This window comes from Pseudophryne corroboree, chromosome 3, assembly GCF_028390025.1.
Source record: "Pseudophryne corroboree isolate aPseCor3 chromosome 3, aPseCor3.hap2, whole genome shotgun sequence".
Taxonomy (NCBI): Eukaryota; Metazoa; Chordata; class Amphibia; order Anura; family Myobatrachidae; genus Pseudophryne; species Pseudophryne corroboree.
In genome coordinates, this window is record NC_086446.1 from 160,703,453 (window position 1) to 160,731,406 (window position 27,954).

Below are 27,954 nucleotides of genomic sequence, written 5' to 3' on the forward strand. Positions count from 1 at the left end.
ATGCCCTTGTGGTAAACTATACGTCGGCAAGACGATTAGGACATTTTAGAGAACGAATGAATCAGCACCGTTCTTCTATTCATCTGTGATAAAGCTAAATATTTATCTTACTTAAAACCCTTTAAGAGGTCTAAGAACACAGTACGCTATTTACGTATGGTATACCGTAAGGGTACGCACGTTGCGTAACAATCGCTTAGCTGTAGTCGAGACGCTCGAGCGTCACGTTCGCTTACGGCCAAGGGATCACAGGCAGGCACGCTATAGGCTGCCGACTAGATAAAGCCAAATATTTATCCTATTTAACACACTATACAGAGGTTAAGAAACACTGTACGCAACCGGCGCACGAGGTACCGTAAGGGTACGCTCTTAGCGTAGCGGACGCTGTATCGGGAGCGAGCCGCTCGAGCGACACAAACGCTCGCGAGAATACGCTGTTGGTATCGGGCACACTATAGGTGAGCGACTACCGTAATGCTTCGCTATCAGCGTAGCGGACGCTCGAGACTACGAGGAGATCACGAGCGGCGCAGACGCTCACAAGATAACAATCAGTAGGCCTTGAATGTAACACACAGAAATGATATTCTTATACTGTAAACCCTTTTGTAGTGATAAGGTGAAAATGCAACACAGTGTAAGCTGGTTTACACTAAAGCTGTTTGAGCGATAGAGACGCTCCTATTACCCACTGCAATAAACACACAATACCGGTCTAAGGGTCTAACGCCTTTTAAGGAAATGAATGAACGTTCAAAAGAATAATACAATACAAGTCATACACTACCAATATAACATAGACTACCTAACCAGATAACTACACATGAAATACAATATCAGTACAATAACTATATAAGAGTAACGAGAGAGAAAGAGAAGAGAGAGAGAGAGACATGGCTCAGAATAACAAGAAAGACAATATGATTGCGGAGAAAACTTACGCACAAAGGGGAACGATCGCATGCGCCTCTGGACATCCAGCTCCCGATTATCAGCAATGAGAACCGTTGAAGAGTGAGAGCTGGATGTGATCGGCTTGTCTATTTATGCCCCACACACAATACAATTCAATGGTCCCTACAATCTCATTGTTCATTGGACACAGGAATTCGTCTTCGCACTAAAACAAAAGGTCATAAGTTGGTTCATACAGGTGGGCTGTGTCTACTTCCAACTGCTCAGGTGGGTGGGAAACTAGGTTTCCCGCCGCATGGATAAGTAAGTGCAAATAATAGTAAATGGACATAAACTTCTTATGTCCATAACTATTCGCACGAGCGATTAATCCGCTTCAAACCAACACCGGAATATTGCTAATTAAATACTCTTCCGATGGATACTAAACACCACTGTATAATCCTTGTCTGACCCTTTGTATCAGACAAAGAGGGATCTCTCTGTCCATGAACATGCTACATTAACTAAACTTTCAGAATCTATCAAAGGGACCATGATCTACAAAATACCTTATATGGTTAAAATATGTAACGATTGAGTCGCCCGCTAGACGCATACAAACTCTACCGTAAATCCGCATATCGTGCGCCTGCGGGTGCACGCGAAGGCGAGTATGCGCACGCACGGGAGAGCTCTTGCACGCGCAGCGGGAGCTCGCATGAGGTGCAAATATGGCAGTGTGCATAGTGATATTTTTCTGACTTTGACAGTCCACCCTTTGGCAGTCAACAATAACTGCCACTTCCTAAAACATTTCAAAACGAGAAAAATATATGTCAAGGGTAAATACATTTCCATGATTGGGTAGGGGGGTAGAGGAGAAGGTAGGAAAAGGGTATGACCTAGTGAGATAGCAGAAGCATGTGTGTATGAATCCATGTTTGGGGGGTCATGTATCATCGTGCCGTACGTGTTTTAAATCAAGCTTCGAGGTATTGCGAAGTATACATTCGAATTCCTTCTTATCCCGTGGTACGGGTCTGTGGATGGGCTGTCAAACTTTACCGAGCTCTCTTCGGCTTTTGGTTGCAACAAAATGGGGGAGCACATTTTAGTTGATGATACATGAATGGGGGAATATGTGAATGCTGATATCTGTGCCGGTATTCCCTATCGCCTATGTGTGTGCTTTACCTGAAGGTTGTAGAGATGAAGATAAGACACAATTATGGTAAATGCAGTGGTATTCTATGTCAGGTTAATGAACATTTGTTGGTTGAAGTCTTGTCTGGTGTCTGTTGAATGCAGTCTTCTTTGGGCTTTTGCCAATAGGTGTGAGCAAAAGCTTTGTCAATGTCCATAGACTTACAAAAAGTGTTGGGCTAGCGTAATTTTAAAATTTCTAGGGAAACTGGGGGTCTTTGGCATAGTTCATCAAATATCTGTGTATAAGGTTGTCAAAACTTCTTCTTTAATCCATCAGTTGTCTGTATACAGGATCATCAAATTCCTCGTCCAAGTGGGTCTTTTTACCTTGGAGAAAACGGAAAAACAGGTGAAAGAAACGGACCGTATAATCGCATTTTCATCACATCATTGTCTCTACCGTTGGGTCATAAATCAAATCCATTAGAATTACAGTTTCCTCACTCCTTAAACTCATCACCCTAGTACTTCGTTTACACTTCGTTAAAGCCTGACCGCATCTAAATATCAAGCCAATCGTTATGACAACACCTAAGATACATAGGAGAAACTTCCCTACATCCATTATGACTCCTTGAGCCCATTCTCCTAAACCAGAGAACCAATTTCGCGGGTTCAACCATGACACCCAACCAGTCAGCTCATTACCCACAGCAGCAAGGGTGAGATTGTGTCTCCTGCGAAATTCCCACTTTAATTGGAGAATATCGTCCATCTTTTGGTCTATGACCTCGACCGGGTCCTCGGTACTATTCGTTATATATGTGCAGCATTTCACGCCGTACTGCGTTGCCAGTGTGACACAATATCCGCCTGTCACTGCCGTGAGATAATTGAGAATCATTCTATGCTGAACCAGTTCTGTTTTATAAGCTTGAAGCTCTCTTCCAGTATACCTAAAAGTGTCATCATACATTTCTGTGATATTGTCTAACAAATTTGCGAGCGCAGATATGTATTTATAATTCAACACTCCTCTGGCGGTGCGAGTGATGTCTAACGCAAGTAGAAACTGAATCCCGGTGGATTCATGGATCATGTCAGAGGCCGGATGCTCTGTTCTTTCTATCAGGTGCCGTTTAACTACGTGCTCGTAATGAGTGTGAGTATAATGAGCTTGGGCAACACGGTGTATATCTTTCATTTTGGCATGTGATACAGTCATTACCTCAGGCAGTACTTTTCCAATATAACACAATCCTTCAGAGTTTGGGGCAAGCCACTTATACGCCTTCCTCCCGCATATGAAATATGCATCATCGGGGAGAACATATGGGACGGAGTAGGACATAACCATATTACACATCTTCCATGTGAAATCTCCTAACCCTAATTCTCCCATCTGTCTAGTACACGTACCAGTTTGTACGATATGTGCACAGTATCCTGGTGATACCTCTCCAACTCTCATACTTCCTAGGGTATACCTATATCGGAAATATTTTCCACTACCGGCTATGTGGCGTATAAGCTCTGTATCTGTCGGCATTCTATCTGCTCTATATGAAAAGGTCATGGTTTGGTTACTCCATGACACTTCCCAATTTCCCGGCTTTCGGGGATTGGAAATGTTAAAACATATTAGGGATCTATCCACATGATATTGGTGGAGCTTCAAACTAGGAGGACTGGAGATATTAAACCTCCTGTCCACCGGCCTCCCACCACTTAGCTCAAGTACCTCCCCTATCGTTATAGGAAATGGTACTAAGCTTGATTTACTATGGCCTTGAGGTACTTGAGAGCATACCCAACAATCTGTCTGATTTAACACATTACCCACTAAGGTGTGATAGTCACTCAATGGATGCCGGCCCATGTGGATATTAAAACTGGACTGACATTTCTTGATACACCCATCCTCAACTACATTGTCACAGAGCCTACAGATACAGTTTTCTTCAGCTAACAATCCTTCACAATTCCTTCTATGGTCTATATTATCGGATCGTTTTCTGATACTCGCCTTTGCTTGTTGATTATGTTGTTCTTGGAAAACTACGCCTCCATCTCTGTCATCAGAACCCATTCCAGAACCTCTCTCGACCTCCATGGTACTCTCGCCGGAACAGACTGCTCTGGTCAACATCATGGTCAACAGGAAAATCCGGATCACAGTCTCTTGAGGCAAGTCCATCTTACAGGAGGAGAAAAGAAGAAATTTGTAATGGGGGTACAAAAAAAACAGTTTGAGGGGGAGAGAAACTTGTTACGATAATTAGTTCTCTAGTCTTGTCGTTCTTCTTGTTCTGCTATCATCTCAAAGGTGCTGTCTCTCAGTCTTCCAAACGAACATTCCAGTGATGCAATATTCTTTCCAAATCAGCGATCTCTCTGTAAGGAGCATAAATCTTGCATTACCATTTGTCTAACTGATGGGTGACATACCATCTTTAAAACATGAAAACATGAGTGAGAAGAGAGAAAACAAAAAAAAAACAAAAGAGAGAGAACAATTCATAAAAATATATATTACATAAACCAACAATAAACAACAACAGGGAAAAAAAAACATTTTCTTTCAAACATTTTAAAACATTGTCAGATCATCAGGCTGTCATATCTACATGTCCAATGGTTTCCTTGCGCAGTCCCTCCCACCAGCACCTCTATACTCCACCCTCTGTATCTGGCCAGGATACATTGATGCGGATAGGTCATGCTGGGGTTTGGTAGACTTCTGCAAAGACCAAGTAGATATGCAATGTTTGAGTCCTACCAATAGTCGTCAGAGATGGGGAGAGAAAAAGAAACATTTCACAGATACATTTACAACGTTTCACCCGGTCATTCCTGTGTCTTCAGGGAATGACCTCCCAATTTATTAACTGTTACCTCAGGCTTACCATCAGTCCTAATGATCACCTTTCCTGACTACATATTATGGGTGTGGCTCAAAATTCTTCCTATATGATCCCTGTTTATAATTTGGTGTGTCATAACCCTGCTCATATCTTTGTCTAGGGGGTTTATGTGAATTTGGTCTACTTCTTGGTCTACAATCTCTTGCAAAATGACCTTCCTTCTGGCAGTTATAACACCTTGTCACCTTTGACTTAACCACAGGGATCTGAGGCTTCTTTGTTTCCCCTTGCTTGATGCTGGTTTGCTCATGCCCAACAGCAGAGTCCCTTAATGCAGTTACTGATTTATCTCTCCAGTATGGATTGGTGATCTGTATCCTTGCTCTCAACACTTCCTTTAAACCATCCATTAGCACAGATACTGCTACTTCTCTGTGCGGTGCACTTGTTTCGATGTTTTCTATACCCGTATACCTAGTCATGTCCTGCAATGCCCGGTGGAAATAATTAGAAGTACTTTCCCCTTTGTTTTGTCTTATGGAGAAGATTTTGTTCCACTCGACAATGGCTGGGAAATATACTTCTAACTGTCGGTTGATCTGCTTAATACATTCCTGATTGTGTTCCTCCGTACAAGGTACCTCCGTGTCTAATTTACAATCAGCAATAAATTTCGCAGGGTCAACACTGGAGGGCAAACATGCCCTCAGCACTGTCCGCCACTCTTTGTTGGTGGGTTCTGTGGAGTTTCCTAGTTCTTTAACAAACCTTTGACATGCTACTAGATTTTTCCTGGGATCAGGAAATTCAGACATAATTGATCTCAATTCCATCCGGGACCAGGGACAGCGCATTGCACTGTCCTTGACGGGAAGGATTCCCTGATCGTCAGTCTTCCCATCGGGGACTGTGATCACCCTGACAGGACTAAACTCAATTACATCACCTTGTTTTGGTCTTACAATATGGGGTACATTTGTTTGTGCGTGATATAAAACATTGTACGTACCTGTGGACACGACCTCACCTGACCCTCCGTTAGGGGGTTTGATTATTGCCTTTACCGATTTGGTCGCGTCCACCTGGATGTCTTGTGTGATGGCTGCTGGAAGAGGTGCCGACATCGGGCTGGGCTCACTTTCTTGTTTGTATTCCTGAGGGAAGTTTAACATGGGGTGCAACTTGCATAGGTTAATAGTTGTACATTTAACAGTATTACAATTATCATTGTTATGTTTATTACACTTATTCTTATCATCTATACTACAGTTGCTAAGAGCGTTTTTATTGTTCAACATTGTGCCTTTCTCCGCAACCATAATTCTCTCCATTGCCATGTCTCTCCTCCCAAGATAAGAGTCAGATATGTTAGTTAACTCTCTTTGCAATTCACTTTCCTGTTGCCATAACTGTAAACAATCAAAATGTTTAACTCGTCTCTTTGCTGATTTAATGAGACTTATCCTTCTCCTTAGATTCAGTAACACATCTGTGCTAAAGCTGCCTACTCTTGGGAACTTCTCCCCGTCATATACAGTCATTCTCTCCCATTCATCACATAAAACTTCTGTGTGTGAGCCGTATTTTTCACACATTACGTACCTTGCCGACCCGATTGGTCGGTTTATAGAATCAACCCGAACCGAGGTTGATCGCCCCCTTCCTGAACAACTGGCCCCCATAATTTGCAGGTGTTGCTTGCTCTACCTCTGACCTTTATATCAGGGTCTTCAGCGAACCCTTACAAAAAACCAAAATATTCAAAGATAGGTTGACGGTGGTGGTTTACCGAGTACCCCACTCACTCGCCCACGCCGACCAATACGCCCACACACTGATATAGTGCTGGCGTACTCGACCCAGGGCCCCTATGAACCTTTGTTTACTGGAACATGTGAGTGTGATCCGCAGAGCATTAACCCTTTCCAGTAACTGTGGGGTTGTTGGATAATTCCTGAGTGACCAGCGAACTTCCCTTTAGAAAATAAAAAATTACACAAATCACGTCAGAATGTACAAATAGCGTTTATGACCCTTTTTGTACACAAATGGTACTAGGTCAAGTTACTAACTAATGCACACAATTACGTGCGGTACAATCGTTCAGTACATAAGCAACTAATCTTATGTACGGAGCGACCAGTGGAATCGACATTCAGCAGCTGCGAATTCCTTCAGCCTGAGCTTTATGGCCTATATGGGTTCCGCTCCAACCCTTCTTGGTGTTGGGCTACTTGACTCTATAGCGGACTTCCTTGTCTGCTGTACCTGGACCTCCTGGTCTGTTATGCGACCTCCTGGTCTGTTACAGAATGACCTCCTGGTCTGCTACACTCTAATGCTCTTTATATGTTTAACAAGGGATGCCTCCCTAGCCACCGTGCATGTCACTTACACGTATGTAATTTCACAAGAACTCGATGATTTCTGTGGTTCAATCCCCAAAATTGTAAAAACTTATATATGCAAACACTCACTCACCACATGTACACTTTTGTTTCTATTTCTATTTCTGCGCAGAAATTTCTTTCCTTTAGACCAGATGTGTTGTAAATTGGAGAAGGATCTATTAGCTTAAATTTCGGACACTGAAATAGATTTGCGCTATTTATCGCGTTGCCACCTTTTCGCCTGTTACAGTGACACTTATCGTGTGATTTGAGTTACGTGGGCGTACCCAGACGCTCCGTTGCGTAATATACGCTGCGTGCGTCGGCCTTTGAGTTGCGTGCGCGAGTCTCAGCCTTTTGTTAGAGACACGTGTACGCAATGCAGATATCCACCGTAACACAACTAACACGTTTATCAATGTAGATGATCCTCGATCATCTACCGAACACCACACCAATCTCTCCTTGTATCTTTAGGCAGAGCTGCGTGTGTGCTTTGCAATTTATCTCTTAATGTATTACTTTTACACTTTAACTATGAACTAGTGACAAATCTCTCTTAGCACGTTTATCAATTATAAAATGGCAAACAGGAGAGTGATATATGAAAATACACGAATGAAAAGAAATGCAGATATGCGTGTGTGCGTACGCAAGATAGAAATAAACAGTTTTAAAGGACACTAGCGTGTTGTTCTTACCTCCGGTTCCGGATTCCCTCAGCACCCTTTACTAAGCGAAGCAGACGCTTATCCAGACAGCACTGCGAGGAATATGATCTCCCGCCCTTTGCTGATGGATAATGTCTGCTGGAATTACCTAGCAGAGATATGTGAAGGACGGACGAGCCGCCAATTGATAAAGCTAAATATTTATCTTACTTAAAACCCTTTAAGAGGTCTAAGAACACAGTACGCTATTTACGTATGGTATACCGTAAGGGTACGCACGTTGCGTAACAATCGCTTAGCCGTAGTCGGGACGCTCGAGCGTCACGTTCGCTTACGGCCAAGGGATCACAGGCAGGCACGCTATAGGCTGCCGACTAGATAAAGCCAAATATTTATCCTATTTAACACACTATACAGAGGTTAAGAAACACTGTACGCAACCGGCGCACGAGGTACCGTAAGGGTACGCTCTTAGCGTAGCGGACGCTGTATCGGGAGTGAGCCGCTCGAGCGACACAAACGCTCGCGAGAATACGCTGTTGGTATCGGGCACACTATAGGTGAGCGACTACCGTAATGCTACGCTATCAGCGTAGCGGACGCTCGAGACTACGAGGAGATCACGAGCGGCGCAGACGCTCACAAGATAACAATCAGTAGGCCTTGAATGTAACACACAGAAATGATATTCTTATACTGTAAACCCTTTTGTAGTGATAAGGTGAAAATGCAACACAGTGTAGACTGGTTTACACTAAAGCTGTTTGAGCGATAGAGACGCTCCTATTACCCACTGCAATAAACACACAATACCGGTCTAAGGGTCTAACGCCTTTTAAGGAAATGAATGAACGTTCAAAAGAATAATACAATACAAGTCATACACTACCAATATAACATAGACTACCTAACCAGATAACTACACATGAAATACAATATCAGTACAATAACTATATAAAAGTAACGAGAGAGAAAGAGAAGAGAGAGAGAGAGACATGGCTCAGAATAACAAGAAAGACAATATGATTGCGGAGAAAACTTACGCACAAAGGGGAACGATCGCATGCGCCTCTGGACATCCAGCTCCCGATTATCAGCAATGAGAACCGTTGAAGAGTGAGAGCTGGATGTGATCGGCTTGTCTATTTATGCCCCACACACAATACAATTCAATGGTCCCTACAATCTCATTGTTCATTGGACACAGGAATTCGTCTTTGCACTAAAACAAAAGGTCATAAGTTGGTTCATACAGGTGGGCTGTGTCTACTTCCAACTGCTCAGGTGGGTGGGAAACTAGGTTTCCCGCCGCATGGATAAGTAAGTGCAAAAAATAGTAAATGGACATAAACTTCTTATGTCCATAACTATTCGCACGAGCGATTAATCCGCTTCAAACCAACACCGGAATATTGCTAATTAAATACTCTTCCGATGGATACTAAACACCACTGTATAATCCTTGTCTGACCCTTTGTATCAGACAAAGAGGGATCTCTCTGTCCATGAACATGCTACATTAACTAAACTTTCAGAATCTATCAAAGGGACCATGATCTACAAAATACCTTATATGGTTAAAATATGTAACGATTGAGTCGCCCGCTAGACGCATACAAACTCTACCGTAAATCCGCATATCGTGCGCCTGCGGGTGCACGCGAAGGTGAGTATGCGCACGCACGGGAGAGCTCTTGCACGCGCAGCGGGAGCTCGCATGAGGTGCAAATATGGCAGTGTGCATAGTGATATTTTTCTGACATCTGGCTTATGCAAGTGGCAAGACGGACAACCCTGTTGTATTAAATTTTTTGCAAATGAAACATCAATTGTCCACACTACGGTGTATGTTTATTGACTGGATTCCGCCATTGCAACGTGGGGGAGATAGGGGTACACTCCTATTGAAGCGTGAAGCATACTGGATCTATTTTCTTGGGACACTATCACCAAAGGGATTAAATGAACAGAATCCTTTAAATATCTTTTTGTGATCTTTTTTGTTATTTTTCTGTTTGGGGGATTCGAGTCTGTTGGGGTCGTCTTCTATGGAACACCCATTGATCCAGCCCTTTGCATGTGTTTTTTTTCACGCATAGTTGTATATTTGTGTATTTGTATGTTGTGTTTGTCTTGTTCATTAATATGTACGTTTTTATGTATAATTTATACCTTATGTTGAAGTGGCAGTGTGGAGCTGCTTGTACCAGGTCAGCCTTTGCAGCATGATTTATTATATGTAATGGGCTTTTGGTGCAGTATTTGGTTTTAATGTAATATACTTGAAGGAGACGCTGACACGCTGAAGGAAACGCTGATACACGGCCCGTGAACCGGAAGTGACAGTGCGGGGCTCAGGCACGCGTACGAGCGCATGTGTGACAAAAGCTGCCAGATCGGGCAAGAGGGGGTGCCGGATCAAGGGGTGCCAGATCGTGATAGAGGACAGAGGTATTGGGCGCTGGATTGCGGGAGCCGGTCAGAGCGGAGCACAGCAGGGGGGTCAGAGCAGAGCTCAGCAAGTCTAACAGCTGCTGCTGACGCTCTCAGTGTAATAAGTAAAAAGAAAAAAGGACATCAAGGGCGTTTAATCTTGTGTGAGTGAGGGACAGATTGTAGTGTGTGACTGAGGGGCTGAGAATTGTGTGTGAGAGAGTGACAGAGAGTAGTGTGTGACTAAGGGGCTGAGATTACTGTGTGTGTGTGAGGGGTTGCAACTAGTGTGTGAGAAAGGGGGTGAGTTCTGAGAGTGTGTGAGGCGCATAGTTTTTTGTTGTGTAGGGTGTCTGTTCTGTTTTGTTTCTGTGTTTTTGTGTGTGTACTAGAAATCTTCGGGGACACTGCTGCATATTGTATTTCACCACAACCAGCCTGTGGTGTCAGAACCCTCTACTGAGCTGCACAAGGGGACGAGGAAGTCGGCTGCTGCAGTCATCAGAGGAGAGGACAGAAGGGGACGGAGACTGCTGCCATTACAGCTGCTGCCACTGGAGGAACTGGGGACTACAGCTGCATAAAAGCGAAGGCTCAAGGACAGTATAAGCCCAACTTAATTATTGTATAAGTGAGTGTTTTCTCCCAGATTGTTTTGCTTCTTCTTTATTCTTTTTTGCTTCTTTTCTGTTGAGAGTAACAGGGAGTTAGACCTTACAAACACTATGGGTGGGGCTGTGATTGGGGACCTCACTCAGTGCATGTCGTGCAAGATGTACGCACACCTGAAGCTACCGTCCCAGTGTGATTACATCTGCATGAGATGTGTGCGAACGGTTGCCTTGGAAGCCCAGGTAACGGATCTAGAGCAAACAGTTATGCGACACAATCTCAAGCAAGAATTAGATAGAACGGTGGAGGAGCTGTGGGAAGGGTCACTGGTAGAAGAGGAAAATCAGGGAGCCAGCTGGGTCACAGTTAGAAGGAAGAAAAAGAGGAGGAGGCTCGACATCTCCGGACTATCAAACCCGAATAAATTTGCACGACTGGACGAGGATTCGGAGGATGATAGTGAGGAAATGACGTGCCGAAGGGGACGGTTCCCTCTAGCATCCAAAGGAGCAGCCCCTCTGGCACAGTTGGGACAAAAGATAGTGAGGTACTTAGTCAGATTGTGGTGGTAGGGGATTCTATCATCAGGTATGCAGATAGGGCAATCTGCTACCGGGACCGTGATCGCCGTACAGTCTGTTGTCTCCCGGGTGCTCGGGTGCAGCACATGGTCTTGGTGCATGTTGGCACCAATGACAAAGTCAGCGGAAATTGGGATGTCCTTAAGAAAGACTATAGGGAATTAGGCAAGAAACTTAAGGCAAGGACATCTAGGGTAATATTCTCTGAAATATTACCCGTGCCACGCGCTAGTCCAGGGAGGCAGAGGGAGATTAGGTAAGTAAATGTGTGGCTTAGGGATTGGTGCAGGAAAGAGAGGTTTGTGTTCCTGGAACACTGGGCGGACTTCTCAGTCAGACGCCATCTTTTTTGTCATGATGGATTGCACCTGAATGAGGAAGGGGTAGCGGTGCTGGGGGGAAGGATGGTTAGAAGGTTGGAGGAGACTTTAAACTAGGAGCCTGGGGGGAGGGTTTAGCTAGAAACTACAGGGCGTGCAGTGAGAATAGTGGGGATGGCGGTAGTAAACGATATGGGGGAGAAGTTGGGGGGAGGGTAAGAGCAGCCGGTAAAGGTATTAACATGGGTACTAAAAGAGGTTTTACCAAAGCACTAACTAATAACGATTACAGGTCATCGTTGCTACATAAGGTGAAAGATGTCTCTAATGCAAGGGGAAATACTTATCTATGTTGTATGTATGTGAACGCTAGAAGCCTTACTGGTAAAAAGGGCAAACTAGAAATACTTGCAGCAAGCAAACAGTATGATATTATAGGCATTACTGAAACTTGGTGGGACGAATCTCATGATTGGACAGTCAATCTAGAAGGCTATACGCTGTTTAGGAGAGACAGACTAATTAAAAGGGGTGGAGGAGTGTGTCTTTATGTAAAACCATTTTTAAAACCTGATATACGGGAGGATTTGCAGGAGGGGACTGTAGACACTGTCGAGACGCTATGGGTAGAAATTGCATGCGGCGAAAAGGGAATAAAAAAGTTAGTATTGGGGGTATGCTACAGGCCGCCTGGTATTATTGTATCTGACGAGGAATTGTTACTGAAGCAATTTGAAAGAGCAGCAGGAGTAGGTGACATAGTAGTGATGGGAGATTTTAACTATCCAGAGATAAACTGGAAAAAACGATTCATGTGATACTGCTAGGGGCAATATGTTTTTAAACACACTTAATAATAACTACTTAGTTCAACTAATTGAGGAACCAACTAGGTACAATGCAATCTTAGACCTGGTATTAACAAACAATGGGGAATTGGTATCAGATATTATAGTGGGGGAGCCCATAGGAAACAGCGACCACAATAAGGTCACATTCAATATAAGTTTTCATAAACAGTTCTATACTGGCTCAACTAGGACTCTAAACTTTAGCAAAGCCAACTTTGAAATGATGAGGGAAACTTTAAGGGATATTGATTGGGAAGGTTTGTTTCTAGGAAAATATACTACAGAGAAATGGGATGTATTAAAATCACTACTAGCTAAAAATGCTCTCAAAATTATTCCTACGATCAGCAAAATAAGGATTAAAAATAATAAACCAATGTAGCTTAATAAAAAAAATAAAGGAACTTATGGGCAAGAAAAGCCGAGCATTTAAAAAATACAAATCTGATGGGAATGCGGAATCATTTCAGCAATATAAGGAATGTAACAAAATATGCAAAAAAGAAATAAGAGCGGCTAAAGTAGAAACAGAAAAACTAGTAGCTAAGGAAAGCAAATCAAATCCCCAAAAATTCTTTAAATGCATTAATAGCAAGAGATTAAAGAAGGAGAGTATATGCCCTGTAAAAGACAAGTTGGGAGTATTCATCAAAAATGATAATAATAATAATAATAATAATAATAATAATTTTATTTATATAGCGCTCTTTCTCCAATAGGACTCAAGGCGCTTAACAGATATATAGCATAATATAATACAGAAAATAATGAAGTACATTTTCATAAAATACAGAAGCATGAAGATGCTAAAAGGGACATTATGGAAATGCTTGAGTAAACAGGAAAGTCTTGAGTCTACTTTTGAAGGATTCTATAGTTGGGGCCTCTCGCACTGTGCGGGGAAGTGAGTTCCATAGAGTCGGAGCCGCATGACTAAAAGCTCGACCCCCAGATGAATTACGGTAGATTCTAGGTACAGCTAAAAGTCCTTCATCTACAGATCGCAGTAATCGAGTGGGGCAGTATGGGGTCAGAAGCTGTTTCAGGTACCTTGGGCCTTGGTCATGTAATGCTTTGAAACTCAGTAAGCCAATCTTGAAGATGATTCGCCATCTTACAGGCAGCCAGTGAAGGGAGTAGAGGATGGGTGTTATGTGGCTAGAACGGGGCTGGTTGGTTAACAGCCTGGCAGCTGTGTTTTGCACCAGCTGTAAGCGTTGCAATTCTTTTGCTGGTAGACCAAGGTAGAGGGCATTACAGTAGTCTAATCGAGATGATACAAATGCATGAATGACTTTTGGCAGATCATCTGAGGGAATTAAGTGCTTGATTCTGGCTATGTTCCTCAGGTGAAAGAATGAGGATTTGATTGTGGCTGATATCTGATGTTTAAGTGTCAAGCCACCATCCAGGACAACGCCAAGATTCCGCACACGATCACTGGTCTGTAATTCTGGATCCCCGAGTGTAAGTCCAGTTGGTTGGCTATGCTGCAGTCCTGTCCTTTGATGTTGCGGTCGTATTATAAGGACCTCTGTTTTATCCGGGTTCAGTCGTAGCCAGCTGGCGCTCATCCACTCCTGTAGTTCAGCTAGACAGCCATTTAGGGTTGCTATTGGGTTATCAGTGCCCGGAGCAAAGGACAAGTACAATTGTGTATCATCTGCATAGCAGTGGTAGACCAGGCCATGGCGCCTGATTATTTCGCCCAGTGGGAGCATGTATACTGCAAAAAGCATGGGGGATAGTATAGAACCTTGTGGGACACCACATGGCAATGGCACTGGTGGTGATGAGTATAATCCAGATGATACTCTCTGTGACCTGCCTGTGAGAAATGATTTGAACCAGCTTAGGACTGTGCCATCCAAACCACAGAAATGTATCAGTCGCTCAATCAGAAGCCCATGGTCCACGGTATCAAATGCTGCCGAGAGATCCAGAAGGATTAATATTGAACAGTCACCTCTGTCTTTTGCCATCAGAAGATCATTTAACACACACACCAGGGCTGTTTCAGTGCTATGTCTTCTCCTGAATCCTGATTGAAATGGATCATAAATATCATGGGTTGTCAGGCGGGTTTCCAGTTGATTTGCCACCACTTTCTCAATAACCTTTCCTAGGAAAGGAAGGTTTGATACCGGTCTGTAGTTGGTCATGCAGTCGGGATCTAAATTAGGTTTTTTAAGAAGCGGTCTAACAATTGCTTCCTTTAGGGGTCCAGGAAAAATGCCTGTCTGCAAAGAGCATTGAACAATTTTTGCAAAGACAGGACCAATTATATCCATACAACCTATTAGAAGCTTTGTTGAGGCTGGGTCCAGACCACAGGTGGTGGGACGCAAAATCCGAGCAATTTCAGCAGTGTCCTTTACATCCACTGGGTCAAAGCTGGTCCATGAAGGCAGGTAGCTTATATTGGCAGGCTTTGTAGTTTGGCACTCCTTTGATGGCACTGTGGAGATTCCAGCCCGGATGGTGGATATTTTATCTGCAAAGAAGTTTGCAAACTCGTTGCATCTTGCCTGGGAAAGGGTCTCATCAGTCTGCAGGCATGCTGGCTTGCAAAGCATCTCCACTGTGCGGAAAAGTTGAGCTGGCCTATTGTTTGCTGCTGTGATCTCATTTGACAGGAACTGTGATTTCTTACGAGTGATTGTCGATTGATATTCTTCGTTATGCTTTATTCGTTTTATTTTGTCATCCACTAGGTTAGTCTTCCTCCATCGTCTTTCCAGTCTACGCCCCATTTTCTTGAGCTCACTAACACTGTTGTCGAACCATGGAGCTTGACGTTGTGGTTTGCGAGGTCTTATACGCACAGGGGCGATAATATCAATTGCAGCCATAACATCCCTATTATAATAACGGACTAGGGAACAGGGATCTTCACAGGCACCCAGTATAGCAGAGAGATCCAGATTTGCTGCAAGAGCCTGGGGAGTCATACCCCTCCTTGGACGATACCTGGTCAACTCCACGGGCAGAGATCTTATTTGAGGGGTTGCAACTGAGAACCAGAGGGAGTAGTGGTCTGACCAGATGACTGGGTTTATTTTTAGGTCAGTGACTTCTAATCCAATCTGAAAGACAAGATCAAGAGTATGACCACTTTTATGTGTGGCAGAGGGAATGACCTGTGTGAAGCCCAGACCATTCATTGTGCACAGGAGGTCTTGGCCAAGGCGTGAGAGCTCATCATCCACCCATGCATTGAAATCCCCGAGGATGAGCCATCTTTGATGTTCCAGAACCAGGCCAGCAACAGTGTCTGCAATTTCTTGTAGAAATATCTTTCCTTCTCCAGGTGGACGGTAAATGAGAAGTACTCTGAAACCTAATCCTGTCGAACTCCGGGCAGCAATGCACTCGAATGAGCGAGTAATTTCAATAGGGTGGACCCTAAGTTTAAGTTCTTTTTTAAGCAGATAGCCACCCCGCCACCCCTGCGGTCCAGTCTTGGGTTGTGGATGACCGAGTAGTTTGTTGGTACTGCAGCCTCCAATATAGGTGCTGCATTTTCATCTAGCCAGGTCTCTGTAATACAGGCTAGATCTGCAGATTCAATAAGGTCAGCAATTGTTGCAGTCTTGTTTCTTATAGATCTGGCATTACAAAGAACTGACCTGATTGGGCATACCAGAGGGCCTTCCGTTTTCTTTATGTTAATTGCAGGAGCTCTGGGTATGGGGGTCACAAAGCAAGAGTTGACTGTTTTGTCCTTCCAAACATAGGGCCGTCTTTTGGGTATCACTTCTATTTGATTGTTCTTTGAGTATGGGGGTGAGCAGGTGGGCAAAGGACATAGATGGTTACCGGGGGAAATACATTTCCGGCCTGCTCGCTTCCCACGAATGCGCCTGTGTTTTCTTTTTAAAATGCCAAGGGATTGGAGAATAGAAGCCTGTGATGGTGTGATAGGAACTGCAGAACGTGGTGGGCGGAGTGAAAGAATGAAGCTGGAGCAATACGTATACATTTGGACATCAATGACAGATTACTATAAGTTTAAGCTGCATATGATGATGATGATGAGAGAGGGAGAGAAAGCAGTGGTTTTTTTTTTTTCCTTTTTGTGTTTTGTTTTCCCCCAATTCGGTATGTGATCCAAAATTATAATGGGTTTATGAACAAAGTTATTGCTATAACCTATTGGGTATATTTGAAGCAAGTGATAAATAAAATAACTGCTGATTTAGTCAATTATCCTAGGATAGGCAGACTTTGGAAAGGTGTTAGAAGCCAGTTCCTACTGTGTAGGTGTGAAAAGTCTCAGTGTGAGAGGCCTTTGATGTAGATTTCTTGTGTGGGGGGTAGTGATGATAACATGTCCTGGGAAATGGATCCTGAGTTGAAACAGTGAGCCTTCAGCAATTCAGAGCCTGAATATACTGATATTAGTAGATTAATGCAATAAGTCAGTTATTTGTTGCTCAGAGAACAGAGGTGGATGATGTCTAAGTGAGGGGCAGGATGTAGCCAAAGATAGGTTGTAATCCACAGTACCTTATCTGGGTAATGTCCAATGCAGAGTACAGCAGCTGCTAACTGAAGGATTTCTCAGTGGAGGTATGCAGAGGATTCAGTCCAGGATTCAATCCAGTGTGTATCTCAGCGCAGGAATGCAATCCGTTGGTTTTGATGAGATGTCCGCGTAGAGTAGTACAAGTTAAAGGTAAGTCCTTGGATATTTATGATGATTCATAGGTCAGTTGTGGTGAATTTAAGCTGTTTTATGGAGAAGATCAGGAGCATACAAAAGGAGAGGCAGCCATCTTGGGCGCCAGTATGACATAGCGGACACACTAAATGAGTTTTTTTCAACAGTATTTACTAGAGAGGACCCAATTCAGGGACTGACACACAATCTCAATAATGAGAATATCCCTCTGATAGGTACTTATTTAAGTGAGGAGGTCAGAGGCGGAACTACCGCCAGTGCAACCAGTGCGTTGCACATTTGGGCCCGCCTCTGTCCAGGGGCCCAAAGCATGTAATGAGTCAAACTGACTCATTACATGCCGCTGCGTGCTGCGGGCAACCGCTGCCCGCAGCGCACAGCCGCCCGGAGAGGAGAGGAGCGCAGCGGCACGGGGGAAGGAGGAGGAGGGAGGTGGAGGAGGGAGCCGCAGCAGCGCTTTGTTACTGGTTGAGGCGCTGCTGCTGCTGCTGCCCCTCTGCTTCACTATAGGCTGTCTTCCGAGAACAGCCTATAGTGAAGCAGAGGGACAGCAGTAGCAGCTCCTCCACCAATAACACAGCGCTGCTGCGGCTCCCTCCTCCACCTCCCTCCTCCTCCTTCTCTACTGCCCGGGAATCGTCAAGCTGCACCGAGGAGCCTGAGCCAGCGGAGAGGGTAAGTATAATTCTTCTTTCTTTCTCTTTCTTTTTTTCTTACTTTCTGTCTTTCTTTCTGTCTTTGTTGGGACTGCCTGCCGCAATGTGTAAAAATGGGGAATCTGCCTGCCGCAATGTGTAAAAATGGGTAATCTGCCTGCCGCTATGTGTAAAAAGGGGGAATCTGCCTGCCGCAATGTGTAAAAGGGGGAATCTGCCTGCCGTAATGTGTAAAAAGGGGGACGTTGTCTGTCGTAATGTGTAACAAGGGCACGCTGTCTGCCGTAATGTGTAAAAAGGGGACGCTGTCTGTCGTTATGTGTAAAAAGTGTACGCTGTCTGCCGTAATGTGTAAAAAGGGGACGCTGTCTGCCGTAATGTGTAAAAAGGGGGACGCTGTCTGCCGTTATGTGTAAAAAGTGTACGCTGTCTGCCGCTATGTGTAACAAGGGCACGCTGTCTGCCGTTATGTGTAAAAAGGGGGACGCTGTCTGTCGTTATGTGTAAAAAGTGTACGCTGTCTGCCGTAATGTGTAAAAAGGGGACGCTGTCTGCCGTAATGTGTAAAAAGGGGGACGCTGTCTGCCGTTATGTGTAAAAAGTGTACGCTGTCTGCCGCTATGTGTAACAAGGGCACGCTGTCTGCCGTTATGTGTAAAAAGGGGACGCTGTCTGCCGTAATGTGTAATAAGAGGAATCTGTCCACTGTAAGGTGTAAAAGGGTCTCTACCTGGTGTAGTGGTGCTACTGTGCGGCGTAATTTGAATAATGGACATTACTGTGCACCGTCTTATGAATTGGTATTATTTTGTGTCCACACCCGTTCCCCACGAAGCCACGCCACTATGTATTTTTGCGCGCGCCTACGCCGCGCAATGCCCCTGTTTTGCATGCAGGGGTGGTGCTCTGATGCCGTTTCTTGCACACAGTGCTAAAATGTCTAGTTACGGCACTGTTGCTAGGTATCCATTTCTCTGGCCCTGAGCAGGTCCCCCTCACCAGATCCTCTCCAGGGGTGAGGGGGTGGACTTGGATGGGATGGGGGAGCCCAAAGCATTTTGCCGCACCTGGGCCCACCGCTCGCTAGTTCCGCCACTGGAGGAGGTAGTCTGTGACCGATTAAAACATTTAAAGATTAATAAATCACCGGGGCCCGATGGAATTCACTCAAGGGTTCTAATGGAGCTTCACTCTCAACTTGCAAAACCGCTATTTTTGATCTTTAAGGATTCAATTATATCAGGTATGGTTCCCAAAGACTGGCGTATAGCGGAAGTAGTGCCTATTTTCAAAAAGGGACTTAATGTACTGTTTGTGCATCTGGCACTGTGGGGCATTTGTGTATCTGGCACTGTAGAAGCATATTTGGCACTGTTGGGGTCATATCTGACACTGTGGGGGCATATCTGACACTGTGGGGGCATATGTGTATCTGGCACTATTGGGGTCATATGTGTATCTGGCCCCCCCATATGTGTATCACACCATCATTTTCATTGGTCACGCCCCATGTGGCATTTGGCCACACCCATATTTTTGGCGCGCACACACATAGTACCTATAAGACATTTTTTCTACTTGCACCACTGTGGACTACCCAAATAATCGGTAGTTTACTGCAACATTTTCCCTATGATTTATGCTGCATTGCCAATACGAGACTCCGGAGAAGTAAGTAATTAAACATGGAAGCAGGGTGTGCTGTGTGGGAACCCTTGACCGTGTGCACAGCACACCATGCACCCATTATTAATATGCCAATGTTAATAGCTCACTGGCACTGAGTAAAGACATTTGCATCTGCACTGTCCTCCCTTTCTGTCAGTGCTTCTTACTGGTCTGTTGTGCTGAGATTGTGTTATGCCCCCTACACATTTGCCAATTCGCTGCCGAGGTACCTGACAGCCAATACGTCTGGCGCAGGGGGTGGCAGTGGGGGGTTGACAGGGGGAGTGAAGTTTCTTCACTCCCTGGTGTCACCCAGCTCCATAGCCCTGCATGCTAATATCGACAATATTGTCTATATTGGCTTGCAGACATAAACGAGCCGGAACCAACGATGAACGACTGCGGGGCCGCGCATTGTTCATTGTAGGTGCCTACACACTGAACGATATGAACAAATTCTCGAGATTGTTCATATCAGCCGCACATATCGGCAAGTCTGTAGGGCCCTTTAGTCTTGCAGGAACCTGATATTTATCCCCTCAGGCCTGGTATGCTGGCTTCAGTATTGGAACTAACAAGCCCACCTGGACTCTGCACACTACGACAGGCATGAACATAGTCGAATTTAGGGGTCAGGCCACCTCTAGACACAACATTATAGGCTGTTCCCCTGTCCAAAAAAAAATTACTGTTACCTCTTTCTTTATCTCTCCAATTGCCCCTCCATAGCCTTCTCATTACCCCTTTCATAAATCTCTCCTTGCCAATTCCCTCCATAGCTCACTGCCCTCCTCCCTTCCACAACTCACACAGCTCTAATCACACCTCACTGTCCCCACAGCTCACACTTCCCCCATCGCACCTTACTGCCTCCCCCCCCCCAGCTCACTACCCGATCACAACTCACTGCTGGCCACCACATACTGCACATGCTCACATTGCTCCCATGTCATCCTCCTTCTCCTCTCCAGGTAAAAATAAAAAGGGGCAGCTGCTAAGATGCGACAGGTCGCACGTGGGGGGTGGGGGGCTACAGTCTGCTCTGCCACCCCTAGGCAAATGTATAGTGAGAAATACACCACTGGACATGAGTGAATAGCGAGGGGACGTTTTTTTTGTGTGTTTTTTTTCTTCTGATCATATAAATTAATTAAACCATCCATAGAGGAAACTTAAAAATGAAAGTGAGTTGTCCTAATCTAATTCAGCAGTTGAGGCCATATCCGCTAGTCTAAGGCATAAACTTTTCCAGGTTTTCACGTACTACTTGATGGTAATTGTTTTCTCAGGTGGCTGTGAAGCCATGCGGACCAGGACTTGGACTAGAAGGAGGAGGTAGTGACATTTGATACCTGGATGAAAGGGAACCTGAAAAAAGAAGCGGGTAAGATTACAAAAAACTCAACTCCGTACCCAGACAACCACTGACATATGGATCTGTGATTTATAGTTTTACAGATGTTTCCTGCATGTATTCTAAAAATGGGATTGGATGAAAACTTCCTATATATGATCTGTAAAGTGCATTTTTGTCTACTAATTCAGTAAACTTGTTTCTAATGTATTTAATTTATTACTTATTTCACTTTACATGTGTTTGGCCAACTTCCGGGATTCAAAAATATGAATTTCACGCTGTATCAGTCAAATTCAATCTTGCGCTATCTTGGCAGAAATCATGGTATGACATTCTTTCTCCATGGACTACTTGGTGCTTACTAGGGACCTTAGTCGCAGTTGGACGTTAAATTCAACCAGACAAAAATCCAACGCATTTTGCCATCTATTCTGATCTGGCCACAGATGTGAGATGCAACTCTGAATACTGCAGGTAGCAATATAGGCAGATTCAGGGGGGGCATAAAGGCACGTGCCTCCTGTTGTTTATGATCATTTTTATTTTATTTGTAATGCAGTGAACACTGCACCATGCTAGCCACCAGGATGTGCAACTATGAATGATCAACCCAGCCCCATCTCCTGCAGTCTGATTCATGGGCTGGGCTTGATCCGGATTGGCCTGTCACCCTCTATGGTCGATGGCCATCCCTAGGATGCACTAGTCTCTTCTCCTGTCGCCGAACGTGCCCGCACCGCACTACAGCACCAGGGAAAGGCAGCCACCTCTAAAACACCAGAAGAGATAAATCCCAGCAGCAGAAGCTAGAGCTGAACTGCTTCTGAGGAGTCTGCTGTGTCAGCAGGCATCTGCAGCCAGTGTGCAGGGTCAGGCCTAAATTGAACAGCAGCAGGTCAGTGCTCCCATCCAGTGTCTGCCCTTCTATTGCCCATTGTCACCTACCATTAATGACCCCCCCAATCCCAGTGTCTCCCATTCTGCCAACCCACTGTCTCCCACTTTCTCTCCCCAACCAACCCACTGCGTACATCTCACTGCCCCCCCCCCCCCACCAACAACCCCCAGCCAGTTGTCACAATGATTCCTCCTCATTCAGCCAAGTGTTCTTCCTTCCAATCCCTATCTCACTGCCCCCTTCCCATCCTGCCCAGTGCCGCCATTCACAAAGTGTCCCTCCCATCCAGCCCAGTGTCTCCCAGCAGGGCCGGATTAAGGGCAACATGGGCCTGGAGCTGAAAATCTTCAAGGGCCTATACTGAGAAGGAGAGGAGCTGTGACCAGTGCTGTGTGAATGTGGCCAGAGCCACATGGAGCATGTACTCCCTATACACTATGTGCCCTAATGTCTCCCTAAATAAATAAACATAGAAAACTTGGATCATTTTGTGAGAAAACTACAAAAAGCATTTTAATACTTTGATTTATGATTATAAGTGCACCTGCTCAGCATCCTGCTGCCAGCATCATGGTACTATTTTTATGTGGAGGCCTGGAGCTGTAGCTCTATCCGCCCCATTGTTAATCTGGCCCTGTCTCTCACCATGTCACTGACTCCCTCAGCAAGAACCTCCCCAACCAGTCCAGACATAGTGTCCCCACATCATACTTGCCTACCTGACCCTCTCCATGAGGGAGAAATGCTCTGTTCCTGGACTTTCCTGGTAATGTATGATTGCCATCACCTGTGGTGAAACACCTTTCATATCAATAAACTAGCTCAGGGTCAGGTAGGCAAGTATGCCCCACATTGAGCCCAGTATATCACCTTTTCCAGCCTAGTGTTACCCCCCTCCAACCACCATCTCACTGCCCCTTCCCATCCAGCCCAGTGCCCCCTATATATCACTTCTGCCTCTCCCCATCACCCACTGCCTTTCACAGTCTACCTGCAGTCACCAACTGCCTCTCCCTGTCACTCTCTCCGTCTCCCTGTCATCATCCACTGCCTTTCCCTGTCACCCTCTATCTCTCCCTGTCACCCTCTGCCTCTCTGTCTCAAACTGTCTTACCACATCACCCACTGCCTCACCCTCTGCTTCTCCCCTGCATCACTATTTCCCCATCACCCTCTCTCTCCTATCACCCTCTCCCTATCACTTACTGACTCTCCTGTTACCTTCTCCCTGTCATCTTCTGCCTCTCCTTGGGATCATCCACTGCCTCTCCCTGTCACCCTCTCCTGTCACCATCTACCTCTCCCTGTCACCAACTGCCTCTCTGTCTCCTGCTATCTCTTCCCATCACCCACTGCCTCACTTTCTGCCTCTCCCTTGCTTCACTATCTCCACATCAACATCTCTCTCCTGTCACCCTCTGTCTCTACGAGGCATCATCCGTGGATACGGCATTCCCTTTGAGGCCACACCCCTTGTTATGTAGTCACATCCACTTTTTGTGGAGTGCATGCAAAACCACCCCCCCCATGTCATTTTGTTCTGGATCCGCCCCTGGGTTGCAAATGCATCTCCCTCCTTTGAAGTACTGTACCAGGGGAGTCATTCCGAGTTGTTCGCTCGTTATTTTTTTCTCGCAACGGAGCGATTAGTCGCTAACGCGCATGCGCAATGTCCGCAGTGCGACTGCGCCAAGTAAATTTGCTATGCAGTTAGGTATTTTACTCACGGCATTACGAGGTTTTTTCTTCATTCTGGTGATCGTAATGTGATTGACAGGAAGTGGGTGTTTCTGGGCGGAAATTGGCCGTTTTATGGGTGTGTGCGAAAAAACGCTACCGTTTCTGGGAAAAACGTGGGAGTGACTGGAGAAACGGAGGAGTGTCTGGGTGAACGCTGGGTGTGTTTGTGACATCAAACCAGGAACGAAACTGACTGAACTGATCGCAGATGCCGAGTAAGTGTGGAGCTACTCAGAAACTGCTAAGAAGTATCTATTCGCAATTCTGCTAATCTTTCGTTCGCAATTTTGATAAGCTAAGATTCACTCCCAGTAGGCGGCGGCTTAGCGTGTGCAAAGCTGCTAAAAGCAGCTTGCGAGCGAACAACTCGGAATGACCCCCCAGGAACAGATGCACCAGGAATACGACAGGAGGTGTGACTTCACTGTAAGAACAAACATGGTCCACAACTAATACACATAATACAGTAAATGGCAGGATAGTGTATATAAGTACCCAGGTCACTTGGAGATGGCTGGTGAAATGCAAAATTAACAAGACTCAAATATAAAATTTTAACTTTGTTAAAATCCAAACTAAATATATGGGTATCCTCGGTTTCAGTAACTGCAGGTCCTATCCCTTTAAACAGGTTCATAAACATTTTTTGGGTGGCCACATTAGCCACACTCCACGTAAACATGCCTTTACTATAATTTCACAGTCTACATGCTTTCTAAACCCCCTTGTTTAAAAAGTTGCAAGTGCCTGGAAAAATAAGTGAATGTGCACGAAAATAGAAAAGTAAGTTGTGGCCTAAAAAAGCTACCACTTGCATTTGCGTCCAACTCTGAATGAGGTCCTGGATCTCTTTTTATTGTCCACCAAATTTAAATCTGACTGTCTTGTAGGTCTTTATGGGAAAAATCCACAAGAAGCAACACTCATAGACATGGTAAACGATGGGGTGGAAGATCTCAGGGTGAAATACGGATGTCTGATCTATCAGAACTATGTGAGTATGGCCAGGCTGGTAATAACCAAACAATGGATGTGCCACATATTTAATTCTTGCTCTCATTATCTTCTTTAGGAAGATGGAAAAGATGATTACATTAAGGCTCTGACCTATGATCCTGGTCATTTTGAAAGTCTACTTCGTTCAAATAAGGAGGGGAAAGGATTTATTGTAGGAGATGAGGTGAGAATGGATTCAGAAAATCTAAACATATTTGGGGTCAATTCAATTAGGTGCAAGTTTTTGCGAAAAGCCAGTTTCATGAAATTCGCTTACATTGCAGGGATACATGCACCGGAGAAATTTGAGATCCAGTTAGAAATCTAATTTACAGTACTTGCAATGAGGTTGCCAGACTTTTCTACAAAATGAGACCTGGATAAAAAAAAAAAGTGGGGAAACTAACCTTTACCCCAAAAAAGGGGTAACTGAGATAGCCAGAACATATAGAAGGCTGTTAGCAGTCCTAAGGAAAGTACTAAAAAGGTGTCAGATGGATGACTTTCGCACTTTTTATTAATAGTGGCAAAATAATATTTTCTTTTCTTGAAATTTAAGTCTTTCCAGCATTTTGCCACGCCCTCTGCAGTATAATGGCAGTAATATCAGCATTATACAGCATTACAGAGCATTGGATACAATGACACGATCACAGTAACCACGCCCCCATTCTGCCTCCTCTCCGCATTGTAGCTCCACCCCGCCCCCCTGCTGAGCCTACCTGGCTGCTCTCTCTTGCAGACAGCAGCCAGGATGTCGGCAACTATGGTACAGATGTGTCCTCCTACATCCTTGCTGCAGTTATGTTAAACAGCCCTTCTGGTTACGCCTAGCCATGAGTGCGATTATTAATGCCGGGCATCAGTTTTGTGCATTTATTTGCATCACAGTGTGAATAAGATGTACAAGCAGACTCTGCTGATTCATTCCAGGAAAACACTGTAACGTATTATTTCATATGCAGATAGAGAAAAAACTAGACATTTCCCAGATGCTGAAATAGAGATCCTTTCAATTACTAACACTAAGCAGCTGTGTGGGATAGCTAGTCCAAAACAGAAAACTACAAAGAAAATACCTAGCGCTCTGGTAGGGTAATAAATAGGCTGTGGCGATAACAGTTATCACTTATTTATTCATCAAAACATGTATGAATCAATACACTGATAAAAATATAGCAATAAAATGTTGTAGCTTCAAACAATTATAAATCACATATTCTCACCATAAACATTAAGAAATATAATTGGTATATCAATATGATAATGAAGAGCTCAGATAGTGGAGAGTCTTACATGTGGCAGGTGCCATTGACAGACCTCTATCTATCCCGAGCATGATGCTGCAAGGGTTAATCCAGGTTTATAAATTTCTCCACCACAAAGTGTTGTTTAATATATAGAGCAATTGCTAAAATCCGTGCCACTGGAATATCAATTAATATGGTTGTAACAATACACCCGTTGGTGTTCATAGTCCATGGCCACTTTTTTCTTTTTTAAACTTCATTAAGTCACTTTTATAAGTCTTCAACTGGTAATTGCTTTTAGCAATCCAATCCCCCTGTTTATCATCAATAAGAGCTGGTAAATGTACAGCGTCAAACAATTTAATCTTCTCCTTGGTAAGAAGCATCTCTTCAAACGGACATAGAACAACCTTGAGGAGAGCTAGAACAGATTTCTCAGATGACACCGGAACAACTGGCAGTGAGAGTGAAACATATGGAGCAGCAGGACCTGACACCTCCGGTTCCAACCCTCTAGGGCAGTGATTTTCAACCTTTATTTACTCACGGCACACCGAACAATATTTTAAAATTGCCAAGGCACACCACCAGTTCCCCACAGAAAAAAACAAAAAACACACATTGGCCCTCATAGTAAAAAAAAATCCACACATACATTGGCCTACACAGAAAAAACAATCACATTGCTCCCCACATAAATCATATTGCTCCCTATATAAATGCTATTGCTCCCCACATGAATTATTCACATTGTTCCCCCCATAAATCCTTATTCTCCCCACATAAATCCTATTGTTCCCCATAGGAGAAGAAAACCCCCAAATATTGGCCCCTACTGGTCAGCTGTCCTCCTCCCTGTCCCTCAGTGGCGGGGGTTGTTCATAGTGGAGTGCTGCGAATACTGAGCAGCTGGCGGTCGGGCAGGTGTGAAAGTGGGTGGGCAAGGAAAGCTGTGTATGCAGGCGGGAACTGAAAGATGTGTATACAGGTGGGTGGGTTGACTGGATGGTGAGACGCGGCGGCCGTGACCTATGATATAACACCGCCGCGTCTTCAAGGCATACGTCACGGGGCGGAGCACGACTGATCCTCCAAGAAGAGTCCGGGCCAACAGTTCACTCTGAAGGTGCAGGAAGCTGCTCTGGCTCCGCGGCACACCTAGCAACTGGTCGCGGCACACTAGTGTGCCACGGCACACTGGTTGAAAAAGTCTGCTCTAGGGGTACGTACACACGTCCAAAAATCAGGCACAAACGCAAAGTTACAAGGAGAGGGGGGCAATGCAAGAGGCAGATAAAGGGCCAAATATGCAAAGCCTCCGGTACCTCGGAGAACATAATCTTTAATTTATCAAGATGTGTCACCAGATGAAGCCTCTTTACTGACTAGAGGACTCTCATTTGTCCCTACTGTGCCTTTTAGTAGTATGGATTGGAAAACTGAATTGTTTAAGCTCAATAGAAGCCTCAAAATTAAAGAGTTTTCTGCTGACAAGGTGAACAACAAAGTGAACTCTGACATTCCTCCACAGCTGCAGGCCCTGTAACCGAACTCCTCCTTTGATCCTGTAAATTACAATGTCTCTATTAAAACATTTACTCGTTTGTTGATTGAGAATGTTGTGGGCAACCCTTTTATGTGGTAAACCCCAATATTGGAACCTAATCTCAGGTGAAAGGAAGGCATTGAAAGATCTTGCCTCTTATGAGGACATTGTCATTAGGCAAGTGAATAAAGGGGGTTATATAGATTCTCAATGTCGATGACTATCGTTTGGAAATTGATAGACAGATGAGTGACTCTAGTGTTTATAAAATATTAACACAGAATCCCACTTTGTCTTTTAAGAAATGATTGGATACATTTATTGGGTCAGCCTATACACAGGGGATTATTTCTAGTTCTGTCAAAAAGGCACTATTGGTGGAATTTCCCAT

The 27,954-nt window shown here is 44.5% G+C and overlaps 1 pseudogene; it reads left to right on the forward strand.

The window, feature by feature from the left end:
* Positions 1-27,563, forward strand: LOC135057222 (glutathione S-transferase P 1-like; annotated as a pseudogene).
* Positions 27,564-27,954: the final 391 nt, after the last annotated feature.